The 17,994-nt window shown below is 29.1% G+C and overlaps 1 long non-coding RNA gene across 1 annotated transcript; it reads left to right on the forward strand.

Annotated features, from left to right (window-relative positions):
• The first annotated feature begins 11,083 nt into the window (after window positions 1-11,083).
• On the forward strand, window positions 11,084-13,736 carry LOC124419332. The gene is made up of 3 exons (XR_006940494.1): window positions 11,084-11,725; window positions 12,853-13,354; window positions 13,448-13,736. It is a non-coding gene; the product is annotated as an uncharacterized LOC124419332 (long non-coding RNA).
• The last annotated feature ends 4,258 nt before the right edge of the window (window positions 13,737-17,994 follow it).

Genomic DNA, 17,994 nt, shown 5'->3' on the forward strand with positions numbered 1-17,994 from the left:
TTATAAAGTAAACTTTTATGTTGAATATTTATCCAAAATATTTAAGCAATTTATTGATAAAAAACTAAAATTTCTAAATGAGGCTTTATATAGGTCAAATTGGGCCGATCCTCGGTAAATTTGGGAAAAGGATATATTTTTAAATAACAGTTAGTTTCGTTGAGTTTCATTGCGAAATGGTTAAAAGTAAATTTTAGTCGTTTAAGACATTTTTTGAAGGGGGGTTTGTATGGGGCTAGGGTCAAATAAGAGCCGATCCTTACAAAAATCTGCAGTGCCAATTTTTAGAGAGATAATAGAATATTTGACGTAATTATGGCATAAAAATCGGGAGGTACGGTTGTATGGGGGCTAGGTGAAATAATAGACCGATTTCAACCATTTTCAATAGGCTGCAGCCTGTACCTTGCGCACAAGGTTTACATGGACAGCCAGCCAGCCAGCCAGCCGGACAGACGGACGGACATGTCTTAATCGACTCAGAAAATGATTCTGAATCGATCGGTATACTTTAAGATGGGTATTGGACCAATATTTTTGTATGTTACAAACATCAGCACAAACGTATAATACCCTCCCCACTATAGTGGTGTAGGGTATAAAAAACTCCCAACTGCTTAAGAAAGTATGGTGGACAAGCCGCCTTAGGCCGTGCGCAAGATTTTAACAAGCCTTAGTCATTTCGGCGTCGAGGCTTTTTAAGACATTCCAATCAACATCTATCCAATTTTAAAGATGACAGCTGTAGAGGCAAACAAGTAAGAGTGTTATATTCGGCTATGCCAAATCTTTTATATCCACCATCAAATCACTGCCATATAAATTAACTTTGATATTTTGAATATTTTATTATTATATATCGATATTAATGAGAACATCAGGGTAACATTTGAAAGAGGTCCATTAATGGGGGTTTTACTATTGACAGTGCTAATTTTTATAGGGAGTAGGGTTATTTATACATACATGAAAAACTTACTTTTGTGAAATTTCATCGCTATACTCGTATTTTTAAGGCAGTAATGAGCGTTAAAATATTTTTATGGAGGGGACTTTATATGAAGGGTAGGGTGGAAAGGTTTTGGTTCCTAAGATACATATTTATGTCAAATTTCTTCGCTATATTCGTATTTTTACGCCCATAATTAACGTTAAAGTCGTTTTCTGAAGTGGACCTTATATGGGGGGGTGGGGTCAATTATGGACCGATCCACATAAAATTTGGTAAATTCTGACTTGTATAAATCTCACTTCTGTGTAATTTCATTGCTATAATCCTATTTTTAAGCCAGTAATGAGCATTAAAAAATTTTATGGGGGTAGGGTCAACTATGGACCGATCCACATAACATTTGGTAGATATAAAACTTATTTCTGGAAAACTTACTTCTGTGAAATTTTATCTCTGTACTCGTATTTTGAAACCAATAATGAGCGTTAAAATAATTTTATGAAGGGGACCTTATATAAGGGGTAGGGTCAATTTTAGACCGATCCAAATAAAATTTCATAAAGAGTTTTTTGGCTTGTAAGACACTTACTTATGTCAAATTTAATCGCTATACTCGTTTGTTTAAGCCAGTAATGAGCGTTAAAGTCATTTTCGGAAGGGACCTTATATGGGGGGTAGGGTCAATTATGGACCGATCCAAATAAAATTTAGTAGAGATGTTTTGGCTAAAACTTATTTCTGTTAAATTTCATCGCTATAGTCGTATTTTTAAGCCAGAAATGAGCGTTAAAGTCATTTTTTGAAGGGGACGTTATATGTGGGGTAGAGACAATTATGGATCGATATACATAAAATTTGGTTTAGAGATATTGGCTTGCATGAAACTTATGTGTGTCGAATTTCATAGCTATATTCCCATTTTTAAGCCAGTAATGAGCGTTAAAGTCATTTTCTGAAGGGGGCCTTATATGGGGGTAGGGTCAATTATGGACCGATCCACATAAAATTTCATAGAGAGGTTTTGGCTAGTAAGAGACTTACCTATGTCAAATTTCATCGCATTACTTGTATTTTTAAGCGAGTAATGAGCGTTAAAGTAATTTTCTGGTCAATTATGGACCGATATACATGAAATTTGGTTGGGAGATATTGGCTCGCATGAAACTTATGTATGTCGAATTTTATCGCTATTTTCATATTATTAAGCCAGTAATCAGCTATTTAGTCATTTTCTAAAGGGGACCTTATATGGGGGTAAGGCCAATTATGGTCCTATGTCCGCCATAATGCAGAATTATTTTGCAGACGTCAAAAAACTGACCTATGCAAAATTTTGTGGTATTTGCTTCAGAAACAACGAATTTGTGAATATTTGAAGCTATTTATACAATATTCCGGGGGGTACATTTGTATGGGGGCTGTGTGAAATTGTTGACCGATTTTGGCTACTGACGCAGTTGGCAATGGTGGTCTTTTTGTGGCTAGTTGATACTTCCTTTTTGATTGATACTTCCTTTTGATTGATACTTCGGATTAATGGTATTGTATACTGAGTACTTAACAGAGATTGTCCCGGTGTCTTCTCTTGGTAACTTTAAAGTAAGATGGCGATTTTTTTCACAGTCTAGCCTCTTTTTCCTCGTTAAATACTTAAAAAAAAGAAAAATTGTTTTCATTTTCAAAAATAATACCAGTTGATTGTAATCACTAAGTTCATTAACCTGATCTTGTAAAAATAAAATTGAAAAATATCGATTATAGGAAATATGCTTGGCTGATATTTAATACTAATTACTTGTTTTCAACAATCAAAAAACTAAAATCATAAAATAATTGTTGAAAACTTCTCAGGGAATTTTCATTATTTCAAAAAACCGCAATTAATTTCACTTGAATTGCGCTCTAAAGATCAATTACATAACAATGCGAAACGAATAATTTCTACAAAAATATTTGGTGGAATAGACAAGTGTATTATCAATACAAAGAACGACGACTAAAATCGGTATGTAAAAAAATGTTATAAAGAATTAGTTTTTTAAAACTTATAAACCCTTATGATTATTGTAGAATTTTACACGTGAGAACAAGTGATCTTTTATTAGAAATCAATACGATTTTTATAACGATTAAATAAATAAATGATTTCTATGAACTCTGAACTTGAATACACTTTGTTGAACAAATACTAAAAATATAATACGTTTTAATAACAATTAACTTCCATGGAATGGCAATGAAGTTTAACTGAAATTAATAAATAGTCCCAAAATCAAGCAGAATAGATTCAACAAAAAGTGAAATGAACAAAAAAACTATTATGTTTACTCCTTCTCTTGGAAAGGGTTGCTGATTTAAACATAATAATATAAATAGATTTTATTTTATTGTTTAGAATTTAGAAAGAACAGACAATTGTGCAAAACATATTCATACACATTTGTACGTAAGTATGTACATAGTTTTAAATAATCCTTTTATAGTGGGTGTAGTTATCGATGATCAGTTCCATATTAACCGAACATCTTGTTAATATATTTTGTTTTGATTATAAATACGTAATAATTTTTTCTAATTCTTCTTATTCTATTCATTAAAAATCATTTGTTAAAAAAGAGACCATGATAAGGGTCCCTCAGTATAGTATAGAAATAGTGAAAGATACATACATAAACATGGGGTGTGTTTAGGCATGCGCATTGTCTACTGTCATGTACTTATACTTTCTTAAAAAATAATAATGAATAGAATAACTTGAGTTGTTGTGTTGAAAAAAAGTGTTATCACGATCATGTCCTTTTTGTGTATATGAATTAAGGACTTCATTGTAATAATTGTTTTTATCACTTGTCATCATCAAATTGTTGTAGTACTTATTATTTAATACTACTAAAGAAGCTAAAACAACATGTCAACAAATTTATTAGAAAAACGTATATCTTGATCGTTTTATTCTCTTTTGTATTCTTTCAAAAATTCATTGATGTTCTTTGAGTTATTATTTAGTTTTGATTCATGAATGAAATTTAAATTGTATTATCATTTTGCACGTATATTTATAATCATATGTAAAATATAAAATTGAATTCTATGAAAGATTTTAAATTGATAAATATTTAGCATTAGCAGCAATAGACAATTGTCAAGTGTTAAAGGACATCTGCTTTATAGTTTAGATTAACCAAAATTGAATAAACTTTCTTTTTCTTTAATAATCTTCCATTACCATGAATATAGTCCCTTTAAAAATAGGCCTGATATCATATTGAAAAATTCATTTTTCATCTGTGCACTCCCTAGTATTACTAGAGGATATCTGGGAACGTTGCGACACAAAATCAATTAAAAAATTTCTAATTGTAGGGTATGCAAAACTTTCTAGTAATATATTTTCCACTAAATTTTCGATCTTAGAAAAACGTAGATCAAGAATGTAGTCCTAGTCCGCAAGATAGGACAAACAATGCCGATATTATAAGCGAAAATCGAATAAAACTATCGAGTAAAACTAAAATGGACAAAACAGAAAAAAAACAAGTAAGAATTTATAGTCGGGCGAGGTCGACATTATAATACCCTACACCCGTATGCAAATAATATATAATTTAGTTTTCATAATAAATCATATAAGTTAAGTTGTACCTTGCCTCAGATATACTTAAGCTATGCGTTGATTAATTAAACTGTGGATATTTAAGTTAAATTTTAAAGGGGCTTTTTATAGAGACTGGGGTCAAATGAGGTTTTAATATTATGAAGTTCATGAGGGTCATCAAGAGTAGTATAGAACTTATCTTCAAAATTGCTACCTGTAGTTTGAATACAAGGTTACGGGCGGACATAGCTAAATCGACTCAGAAAATTATTCTGAGCCGATAGGTATACTTAAAGGCTGCGAATCTAAACACCAACTATGTATATCGGACATAGTGATCAACGCGCGAATCACTTTAGATACACAACTCTCACTGAATCTCATGTTTGAAACAACTGACATTATAAGCGAATGTCGAAATCGAAAAATGTGAAACGAATGAAAAAATGTTTTTCTATAATATTGAACGTAAAAACAGAAGCAGTAAGAAAACTTTATGTATAAAATACAACAAAAAATTTAATTCCTATTGAAATAATATTACAACAGCAAATATTTAATAAAACATATTTTTTTGAAGGGTGTTATATTTTTGTGAATAAAGGATATAATTTTAAAGGAAATGTGCCTAAAGATAATGTAATCTTTCAAATAAATTTATTTTAAAACAGTAATAATATCTTTATTATGAAGCAGAGTGGCGCAGTGGAAGCGTGCTGGGCCCATAACCCAGAGGTCCGAGGATCGAAACCTTGCTCTGCTAAAATTTTAATATATTAAAGTTTGATTTTTCTTTAATACAAGCAGCATAATTAATTGAAATTTAAAATTTAAATTTTCCGTTTACCAGGAATGTATATGTATAGTAAGTAGGTATGTATATCATATATTCTTTTATGTGTTCTTTAAAAATGGTTTTGATACAAATGTTTCTAAAAATTGCAAGTGCATTCAATTCTTATTTTTGGTACAGGTGCTTTATTTCTATCGCAGTAAAACAAAAATTGAGTAATAACTTTTCTTAACTGAATGACGGCTTTTTGATTTTATACCAGATCAAATTACGAATACGTGGGAAATACGCAAGAACCCTCACCCTAAAATTATATATCACTAAAGTATGAATACAATACAAGAACTCTTAACAAAAAAAAAAACATTCGGTTATTTGAGATCATCCTGCAAATACAATCACACTGGAATAAAATTAAACTTGTTGTGAATTTAAAAAACGATCAAATGAACGTCGTTTGTGATTCTAAATAGTTGAATGAATTACAATAAGAGTTTATGTACTTTGTATGTAGTTAACGCCCTTTGTATCAAATAATCAAATGAACAACATACGCAACTTGATGAAATGTCGTTTAATAAGCAGAGTTGCCATGTGAAATATATTTCACTTTTATATTAATATATTTTTTGTTTATATGTCAATAACAAACAATTACAATCGACCAAGAATTTGAGAAACTTCTCGACTTTTACAACTATAACATGGACCCACGAGAGAAGCAGCCAGCAGTTTGAAAAGGAAAAACATCACATACATATGTAAAATTTTTACAACGATTATATGTCTTCGTTTGTGTTCCGATTTCAAATAATTTTATATGTATTATTTCTTATAGATATTTGTACTTGAAAATTTAATATTTTTTTATATAAAAAAAATATTTTCCGGATTTCTCCCTTTTTCTCTTATTAGACTAACAATTATAGCAAAATAATTGTTTAAAAATTCGAGACTGAGTCTAAAAAAGCTAACTTTTTTGGAAAATATTTTAAATATTGTTATCCAAATAACGTACATTTTTATGTAAAATAGAATTTTAGGACAAAAGTTCTCAAGTCACACATTCGACAACAAATTAGAGAAGTTTTTGATGACCCCATGTGTTCTGAATTATTTGGTAAAAGATTTCCTCCTTGTAATGAATATAATTGCCAAATACCAAAAAGGTCATATGTTTGAAATTTAAAAAGATTTTTTGGAAATTAAGGGATTAGTTATAACCAGAGCAAAGATTTTCATGCACTAAAAATGAAAAATATGCGCTTATAATATGCACTATAAAATTGGAAAATATGCACTAAAAATGTGAAAAATATGTACCAAAAATTATTCCTTTGTGAAGGTACATATTAATAGCTTTTCAGATCTTAAGTTTTAATATGCAAATATGCAAGTTTTTAAGGATTGCTTTATGTACTATAATACCACTTTAACGGAACCACGACCTCGAGAATACAAAGACTAAGAAACAACTTTAGTTTTTAGTTATTTTGAAAGGAGGATGTACATACATATATACATCAAATCCGGAGAAATACACCTAGGCCTCTATCAGTGCCACAGGTGGGAATCGAACCCACCACCTCCGGCCTACCAGACTAGAACAATAACCACTAAATTACTAACCACAAGAAACAACTTTAAATAGTATATATTTAATTTCAGAAAATGGAAAGCTAGACAGCAATTCTAATAAAATTTGGTGAACGAATGTGAGAGAGATGAAGAAACTAAATTTCATTAAGTTGTCTTTTATATGGACACACAGATGGACAGACTCAGAAATTGATACTGAAACCATACTTTAAGGACCAATATTTTGAACGTTATAATTAACAGCACAAACACAAAATACCTTTTAGACTACTGTGGTTTTAAAAATTAAATAAAATTATGTAAAATTTTATTTCATAGAACCTAGTATATTGTTTTTAAATCGAAATTTATTGATATTAATTTAAAAAATCTAAATATGTTAATACCAAATTTGTTTTTAAACTATGAAATAAAGAGAAAACAGAACAATTTGTTTTACAAAAATTAAAAAAAAAATATGCAAAATATGCTATAAAAATTTTGGATAAATGTAAAATATATGCAATTTAAAGCAAAATATGCAATTTATGCATTTGTAACATAATATGCAAAAATATGAAACAACATATCGACGCCATTTTGTAGCAAATTCTTTAATTCGATAAACTTATGGATGCCACAGGAATTTTTTCGTAATATCTCTTTTTGGACCTTATTTATTTGGAAGGTATGAACAATTATGGATCAATCCGGAAAACCTTGACTTCTTATGAATTAAGTGATATTCGGATTGCACATTATACAATGTTATATATAAATATCATAGTTATGTTGAAAATTATTCTGATATCTTTATTTAGTAGAATTTCAATTTATATACATAGTAAACTATTGGACATGTTATGCGCCTAATAACAACAGTGCCTGGATGGAAAAAACCACAACCTAAACTTATGAAATGCGTCTATATGCTTACGGATACTTGATCTAAAGTTCGTACAAGATTTGAAGAAGTAGAATTCCTCTAAAAATTAAACAAAATAATTGTGATGGCAATATTCGTAAAATTTGAACAAGGAAATAATTTAATATGAATTTATTTCACTTCTCGTCTTACAATCATACTCGAATTTACAGAAAAAATATATGAACAAAACAAAAAATAATATGAACAACAAATGAAATAAATGTAAACGAATAAAGTAGGGCGTAACAACAGGTCCTTTGGCAAAAATACAGAATTTCTTGAATTCACATATAAAACACAGAAATCTACAAGGCAAAATAAAAATTCTTATATGTCAATCAGAAGGGTTGGCTGAATAGTTTCTTGTTTGACTGAGTGCTTGTGATGACTTGATTCATAGGAATTTAACATGAGTTTACAACCCTTAAATATCTGATTCGTTCGTATGTTTCAAGGAACGCACACGTTTCATTATAATGATTCTTCGTTTCTCATTTGTTAAAATTCTTACCAAAAGAATAAACGAATCCTTAGTTGAATCTGGATTCTTGAAAACAACTTATCTTACAAGTATATTCATATTCATACAAATTGTGAATAATATTCATCCATAGAACAATTTTATGCGGGAGTTGACAGTTCGATTGACACTTGTAGATTAGCAAAAGTGTTGAGTATGAAAACAAACAAATAAAATATGTTTTTCTTTTTAATTTCATTTAACACTGTCTCAAGTACATATTTCGAGTTCATTGTATTTGTCCCATTTTTTATGTCTATTCATAAGACTCATCCCTTATTTTAATTTGTTTTGTTGTTTCCTTGACCAATTGGATCGTGGTTTGTGAAAAATGATTTAGCAATTTTTATTTAGTTTTTTTTTTGTTCATCTCATCTGTGAAGTGTTGTAGTTTGTATATTTTATGAATTAACTTTTTGCTACATTGACTTTAATAATTCTAATCCCATCTTCCGGCTTTCAAGAGTTTGGTATTATATCAAATTTGAAAGTCATTATTATTCAAAGGAAGTAATATACTTTTTGTAAAGGAATTGTTCTAGAGAAATGTTTACATTAGTTATTTTACTTAAAGGTATTTTACAAATTACTTATTTGAGAAATCAAGCGTGTGATTGTTAATATTTATTTTCTAACGCCTCTACAAATATTAGAAAAATTTGTGAATGATGTATAAACATCTGTTAAAGACTCATTAGGACTCGATTAGTATATAACAAGTAAGAGTGTTATATTCGGCCATGACAAATCTTATATAACCACCATCAAATCATTCTTATTAATAAACTTTGATATTATCGATCTATGTTGAATCATATGTCAATATTAATATAAACATCAGGGAATTTAATAAGGGCTTAAGCATAAACCGTGCTATTATGAATTATAAATATTTTAATTTTGTTTGATCCAATATTTATAACGATAAACTGTTTTTTTGTAAGAGTGGTTATATGGAGGGTAGCGTCAATTATGGACCTATCCTCGTCGGTTTATACAATAATTGTTTGTATCTAATGTCGCTGTACTCGTATTTTTAATTAAGTCATGAGGTTTAAAGTATTTTTTTGGAGAAACCCGGAAATGAGGGTTTGATAGTTATCGATCGATCCTCATCAAATTCAGTTGAAAAATTTCAGTTCCTATGAAACTACCGTAATTTGGAAGAACTTTTGTTCCATACATGAGCGTTAAAGTGATTTTCTGGAGTGAATCTTATATAAAAATGTTTATGTGAAATTTCATCGCTGTAGTCGTATTTGAGCGTTACAGCCAGTAACGTGCGTTACAGTCACTATCTGAGGGGGACCTTATATGGAGGGTGGAATCAGTTATAGACCGATTTCCATTATATTAGTCAAGTACAAAACTTGTTTATGTAGAATTTCACTGCTGTAATCGCATTTTTGAGCCAGTAATAAGCGTTAAAGTAATTTTCTGAAATGGACCGGGTCAATTACAGACTGATCCTCATAAAATATAACGGGATATTTTAGCTAATGAAGTCCCCTTCATTTTCTGAACGGGACTTTACAAGGGGGATAGGGTTAATTACGGACCGATCCTTATAAAATTTGATAATGAGCTTTTGGCTCGCACAAAACTGGTTTAAGTGTAATCACATTTTTGAGTCAGTAATAAGCCTTAAAGTCATTTTCTGAAGGGGACCTTATATGGGGGACCCATCCTCATAAAATTTAAGAAAATGATTTTAGTTCCTATAAAACTGTTTTATGTCGAATTTTATTGCTGTATATATGTTTCTTAAGGTCAGATATGTACATAAATGTCATTTTCTGAAGGGGGTAGGGTCAATTATGAACCGATACTCATACAATTTTGCACAGTGATTTTGGATTATAAGAAATTTATTTATGTCGAATTTTATCGCTATATTCGTATTTTTAAACAAGTTATGACTGTTAAAGCTGCTTTTTGAGGGGCCACTTGCATAGGGGCTATCCGAAAACGTCGATCAATATTGCCCATTTTCAATACCAAACAAACCTTACTATAAGAAATATTTTTGTGAAATTTCAACCCTCTATGTCTTTCCATTCGGACTCTATCGTGCTTTCAACAGACAGACGGCCAGACATGACTAAATCGTCTTAGAATTTAATGAGCACCCAGAATATATATACTTTTGTGGGTCTGTGACCAATATTTCGATGTGTTACTAACGAAATGACCGATGTGTTACTAACGGAATATACCCCCCATCTTTTTTGATGGTGGGTATAAAAATTTTAACAATTCTATTCCAAATTCAAGTCGTAATAATTTTTTGTACATTTAACTTTAGGAGGTAACAATATAGGAAATACTTGCTCCCAATTCCACAAGTGAAATCGAACAATTGCGAATCAAGTCATAATTTCACACCACTGAATAAACATTCCTAATTATTTGTTTTATTTTCTAGACTTTTTATAAAAAATATGAATAAAATAAAAAAAAGAAATAAAAATTTTAAATATTTAGTTCGTTATTCGGTTCTATAATATCCAATTTTTGTAAAACCTACTATAGATTTAAGCAACATAAATGTTTGTAGTGTTTTTAATTTTCCGATTTGTGTCAATAAATGTTACAAAAATAAATAATAATTTAATTAGAAAATTATGTTAAAACTTTTTTTAATTAAAACAATATTCGTTTTAACGGTTTTAATAATATTAATAAGTGGTGTCATAATTTTATATTTTGTTTATAACATATTTGAAAAATTTTCCATCTTTTATACAATCAGTGAAAATTTTTATTCCAATAATACGAGAATATTTTTGGAGATCATTAATAAAATTTGCCTTATAACACTAATCATAGGCATCGTTGTCTGTGTAATTGCTATCATAGGCTTTTGTGGAGTTGTACAAGAAAACAAAGTGTGTCTAAAGTTTTACACCTTTTGTATTTTAATTTATATAGTTTTTCAAATCGCATGTGTCATATGGATTAAGTCAAAAATTAAAGAATATCAATACACTATAACTAATCTTTTGGATACAACTTGGGCAGTTTTACTTAACGAAATGAAATATCAGTGCAATTTTTATTACAATTTGAAGATAAATTATAAAGACGAGGACAATTATTATAATGTTATTGTCAAATTATTGTGTAATTTTATATCAACTGATTATCCACAATTGTTTTATGATCAAATACCATTTATTTTCCGTTATTTGGGATGTCAAGATAGAGTAATGCATTTTTGGAATTCACAGACTGCGATTATTCGTTATATATTTTGTGGATTGGCATTTGTGAAAATATTTTCATTAATGTTTGCAGTAATTCTTTTAGTGATTTTATAAACATTACATCATGAGGAAGCCTATCTAAGCTTCTCAAAGGTATGTATAATAAACTTCATATATGTACATATTATATCAAAGAATAGTCAAAGAATATAAAGAAATTGGGGCTTGTCAGTTGGAGTTGTCATTCGGTACCTAACTTTAATAATGTATTGATAGAATTTTTGTATACATAAGTATTGGAGATCTAACCACTTTCAGAGTATGTTTATCATGAAGAAAAGACACTAACTTTTAACAAATTACAAAATAATTTTTTGCTAATACATGTGTAAAATTTTATAATCATTTATGTAAAAAGGGGATCAATTTTGTAATTATAAAAAATTATTTATTTTTTTGATAATTAAAAAATTTAAAAAGCCAATATAGTCAAAAGTTCTTCAAAATTCTCCTACAATTCTATACACAAATTATTCGTCAATATTAATATGTTGCCACAAAGTGCCTATATGAAAACTAGACCGCTTAAACCCATTTCCCCCCAATGTAAAATTTTATTCATATTAATTTTAAAATCACAATTTTTCCTAAATATAATTGTTGATACACAAAAGCATAGAATATTACCGTAGAAGGCCAACTCTCCCGGAAAAAACCTAACTCAGCTGTAAAAAAACCTAACTCTAAATATGTATTAGTAATTTTTTTTTAGAAGTGTTAAAGCCGTGATACACGGTTGTCAGATCTTACAACGTTGTCAGTAAAATGTTCAGAAAATGTCTAATAATCGTCTGAATTTAAAAATTTTCTTTTGCAGCGTTGTCAGAAAAAGCATTACCTAAAATATTTCAAGACAAAATATGTAAGTTGACAGTATTATTAGACATTTTCTGCACATTTTACTGCCAACGTTGTAAGATCTAACAACAGTGTATACATAGCATTAGTGTATAAAAGCTTTTTATCACACATGCAATGTCCACGTAGTTGTATAAAATCGGTCGAAATAATATTACAATTTTTTATTGCATTAATTTTCTTAAATTAATACATTTTATAAAAAATGATTCTTTTCACTTGTTTGGAAATCAATAAATATCACTTCCACAGAAGGAAAAAAATTCACTTAGAGCGACTTTTGTTATAAATGATATTCTTTTTTGAAATTCAAAATAAACAAGTTTTATTAAAACCAATATGTATCCCATCAACTTCTACAGGAAAGTCAATAAACGCTTTTAAACACTTGACCTCTATAAGGCCTGTTGGCCGTTCCTTACCCAGTGCCTCATGAGGGAATCAAACCCACCACCTCCTTTCTACCAGACTAGAACAGTTACCACACCTTTTTTAAATTATGTAAAATTCAATGAAATTTTAATTAATTCAAATTAATTTGGTAAAATTGACTTGCAATTCATATCCAATACAAATGAATTTGTCAATGAATTGCGATTCATTTGAATTGAGAGTTATGATGCCAACTCCCACCAATATTCAAATTTGAAGAATTATGGACTACTACTCCTTTTTAAGTTTCTATTCGAAACTCATGAAATTTATGATCGATGACATGGGCATGAGGATAAAGAGAAAATAATTAAACCACTATCAAGAGCTTTACACCTTATATAGTAGTGGAGGATTTATGAGGTGATATTTTCCCTGCACCCCATGCTAAAGAACAGATGGATATGCTGCGATATAACTATCAGGAAAAAGGTATTTCATTTTGGCAATTTGTCTATTTACTCTGGGTAACTAATATTAATAGCCTCTTGTGAAACACTGGAACACTTTTAAAACCATTGTCAGGCTTTTGCTGAAATTATATCAAAATAATTTGGAAATGATATTATACCGGATATAACATCGCTCACGTACAGGAGACTGAGTTTCTCAACATCGGACAAAAATATATTCAGTGAAAAGAAGCACACAACAAAGCCGTTAGTGTCTGAAGTAAAGTTAATTAAATACGACTTATCCAGCAAAAAATATACTTCCACAGAAGCCAAAAAGAAGTATAATTTACTTCATGGTAGTACTGAAAAAGTGACGATCTTAACACAAGTTTGTCATAGGAGGGATTTGATTTCAAATTCTCAGGAAGTAATTTTTATATTCTTTTTTTGGAAGTTATTAGGAAGTGAAATTGTTGTATTATAGAATACAACTAATTTGACTTTAATAATATTTACATAAACAAATAAATTGATAAACAAAATAAAATGAGTTTAATTCATAAAAATACAGTAGAAAAAATATACATTTAATTTTAAACTAAATGGTATTCTTTTCGCTTCTTTGGAAGCTACTTTTAAAGTGGTAATAAATGTATTTTTTGGAAGTACTTCGTTTTATTTTTGCTGAGTAGTTATGTAAGTACATGTCATTACCGAGTTTTTACTAGGTATATCAATTTAGTACATATTATTTTGGCGCGCAATAAAACAGATTGGCGGAGTTTCCTATTTTCCTTTTATGTAATACCAAATCTGATTGATGATTTAAAACAATTATAGACTTCCCTTTAAACATTTCTCACGTATTACAAATTATACAAATTGGTATATTATTATGTTAATTTTTCGATTTAAGCGCGAAATATTTTATTTATATATCAAAGGGTTTCACCATTTTCTAAGAAAATAACACCGGATATAAGAAACCGTTGAACAACTTTCTGTCATACAAAAACTCCAAACATTAAAACAAAATCATGAGAGAAAAATGAATCAACAGGAAACGACTACAAAAATCATGTCAAATTGAGGCAAACTATTTTTTTCTGAAACTAAAACTGAAAAAGCCATTAAGTGGAACCCAGGAAATGAGTTATTATCAAACATAACAAAAAGGAACGCAATTACCCATCATAAAATAGAGGAATTGAAATGCAACAAACTTGAACTCGAAAAAGAACGTCGTCAAATTGTTAAGAAAACACAAAAAAAGACAATTGAAATTAAAAAGATTTCGAAATGATAAGCAATTTGATATGCAGAAATCAACATAATCATTATCATCACTGTCGTCATCCTCATAATCATCATGTGAGTTCATTTCTACCAAAGAAATAAAATAAAATTTAGACATCGAAAGGAAGTGGAAGGAACTTTGTTTTTTTTGTATCGCATTTTGTGACTATTGTTCTCTAACAAGCCAGTAAGTTGAGCAACTTTTATCGGCATAAAACGCCTAAAATGGTTGCGCAAAGAGAATAATTTTTGGAGTTCTCTAAGTATTGTGGCACATTATTTTCCCAAGACATTAATGCACGTGCAAAACTACTATGAAATTATTTGTAGAATGGAATAAAATGGACAGACAGACATACATTCAAACATACTCATGGGACACACCTTCAATTCATAAAAAAGAATATACAAATTGTACATGTTAACCTGATACCTTTTTCTTTCCAGTTTGGAAATAAAAGATCTCCTTTTACAGATCACAATAATAATGAGAATTTCAAGATCCCCGAATACCAAAGGAAAACAAGTGATGAAGTCGTTGTTGTCATCGTTCTATTGTTCACTTTTCTTTTTCTGTAGTTTTGTTTTTGCCAACGAATACGTAATTCCTTTAAATTTGTTTGTATTTTTTCTTAATTCGCGTGTATTTGTATTTTGAAATCCAAATCTATTGTGTAGATGACTGATTTCAAAGTTCTTTTGTTTCCTGTAGTCATCTTTTTTTTGCTTGTGTACTTTTTATATCTGACTGTCTAAGTATCTGAGTGACTGGCAAACTGACGGGAATAATATAACTTAAGGACTTTTGAGTGCCTTTTTTAAAAGAAAATTTTAAATAATTTTTTTTATGCAAAATTCCACATTAAAACAACTTAAAATCATTATGGCATCATCTCATCTTACCATCCGCATTCTTAAGTAGGATGTCCGTACTACATATTGTTTTAGTAAAGCGTTATGAGTGTTTGCCTTTTTGTCCTTTACTCCTGTGTATCCTTATGTATATAGATTTACGAGAAAAAAATAGTTTTAAGATTGTGTCATTTTGTAGATGATTTGATTTTTCAACTAGATATGATGTCATATTACATTCTCACGCCTAAAGAAATATTGCATTTTTAGTGGGTGTATGCGAGAGTTTTTTCACCTGATAACATTTTCAAATCCCCATATCTAAAAGAAATATGTATGTGAGAAAATTTGCAGTTTTTGTTGTGGAAGATTTTTTAACACTTGTATGTTAAATTTTAATGCTATCTTAATCAGTATTAAAAAACTGACACATTTGTATTATTCAAATCGATATCTTAGAATTTGCAAGAGATTACTTTAATCAAGATCAACTAAATGAAGAAATTTTAACATATTTTTTTGAATACATCAAAATCTTCGAAGAACTTTTGTTTCATTTTGATCACATACTTAGTTCCCTATTTTAGTTTAAAAAAGTTTTTGTTGCATTAATTATGTTCTTTTCGTAATTGAGTAAGATGTTTTTAGGAACAAGTAAAAATGAATAATCAGGCATGGTCGACCGTTTGATTAATGTGGAATATTTTCATAAAATAAATACATATTATTTTTTTTATTTTATCAATTCGTTGATTTATGGTTTTACGTTTTCATTTAAGTTATTATACAGAATTTCATCTCACTTTCTGAGGGGAACTTTGCTGCTAGGGTCAAATGAAGTCGGATCATTACGAAAATAAGTTGTAAAATTTAGACTATATAAATTAAGTTTTACCTATTTATGCTACAGTTGTATGGGAACTAGGTGAAATAATGATTTTCAATATGCTTTATCTTTAGTGAGAAGATTATTAGTCAAATTTTATCTAAATATCTTTACAATTATGTCCTATGTAGATTTTTAAAGTATGTATGCGAAAAATGTCGTGTTGTTAAACAACACGAAATCGTTTCGTAATAATGTAATTGATGTTGAGTATTGTCATTAATTTCAATAAAATTTATAATAAAAAAGGTTTTCGTATGATCGTAAAATTAGGAAAGGATTTAATTAAATAATATTTCATATTATTTACGAAATGTTCTTAAATATTAGGAAAAAATTGTTACAAAATATTTTTTATTTTTAGACTGACAAATAGATGAACATAGTTTAATCGACTGGGAAATTGATTCTAATAACTTTAATGTGGTCCTAGGATAATCCTATTTATTTTTTTATTAAATATTTTATAGTTTTTTTTTCAAAGGCAGAAAGATTTTTTACAAAAGACATGAAGTATATCGTATAATTTTTTAATACATTGTTTGATTTTATTAATCTTGGACTCAAATTAATGGTAATGTGTTCTAGCTTGACAGTTTTTAAGAAAAAAATAATATGACTTTTAAATAAAGGTAATATATTCAAAGTATAGTCGAGTATATCTCTAAAACAAATATGAATTTATAGTCGGACATTGCCGACCATATGATACCCTACACCAGTCAGTATGTTAAAATTTTGAATTTTTTTTTTTAAATAAAGCATTTAATTTGTTTTATTGTGGAATATTTTTACTTATTGTTGACAAAAAAGAGAGATTTTCTACAAGAGGGCTCATAGGGGAGAAGGGGTAAATATGGGCTTATCCTTATAAATTTTGGTAGATGAATTAACTTCTACTTCAAAGTCATTTATGTAGATTTTAATCGTTTTATTAGTAATTAGAAGTTAATTTTGACCTACAAGTCATTATCTGAAGGGGAGTTTGTATTGGGCTAGTGTCAAATGAGCGCCGATCACTATAAAAATTAGTATTGTCATTTATTGTTCTACAAAACTAATTTTTGTTGATTTTTGTTTATATTATAAAACATTTAACGTAATTATGAGCCTAAAGGCCCAATTCGGGGGGTACGGTTGTATTGGGGCTAAGAGAAATAATGGCGTTCGTCCTTTAACCAAAAAAAGAGTATGTGCCAAATTTCATCAAATTATCTTGAAAATTGCGACCTGTAATGTGATTCTGAGGCGATTGGTATACTTTAAGGTAGGTCTAGGACCAATATTTTTGGGTGTTACAAACTTCAGCACAAACACATAATACCCTCCCCACTATAGTGGTGTAGGGTATAAAAAATAAATTAAAAAAAAATGTAACAATAAACTTAACGATGAAGTATGAATAATAAAATTAGATAAGTATTTTAGAAAATAGTCGATATTAAACTTTATTCTTCAAAAATATAAATTTTAAACTTTGATAAAACGAAATTGTTCGAAATTTTTAAAAATTACCCATATTGATAATAACATGGGTCAAAAGCAGAGTAGTTGTCAAATTTCAACAAATTATCGAAATCGACCCAGAAAGTGATTCCAAATGGTATGCTTTAAAGTGGGTATATTTTTGGGTGTTAAAACAT

The sequence above is a fragment of the Lucilia cuprina genome, chromosome 4, assembly GCF_022045245.1.
Source record: "Lucilia cuprina isolate Lc7/37 chromosome 4, ASM2204524v1, whole genome shotgun sequence".
Lineage (NCBI taxonomy): Eukaryota > Metazoa > Arthropoda > Insecta > Diptera > Calliphoridae > Lucilia > Lucilia cuprina.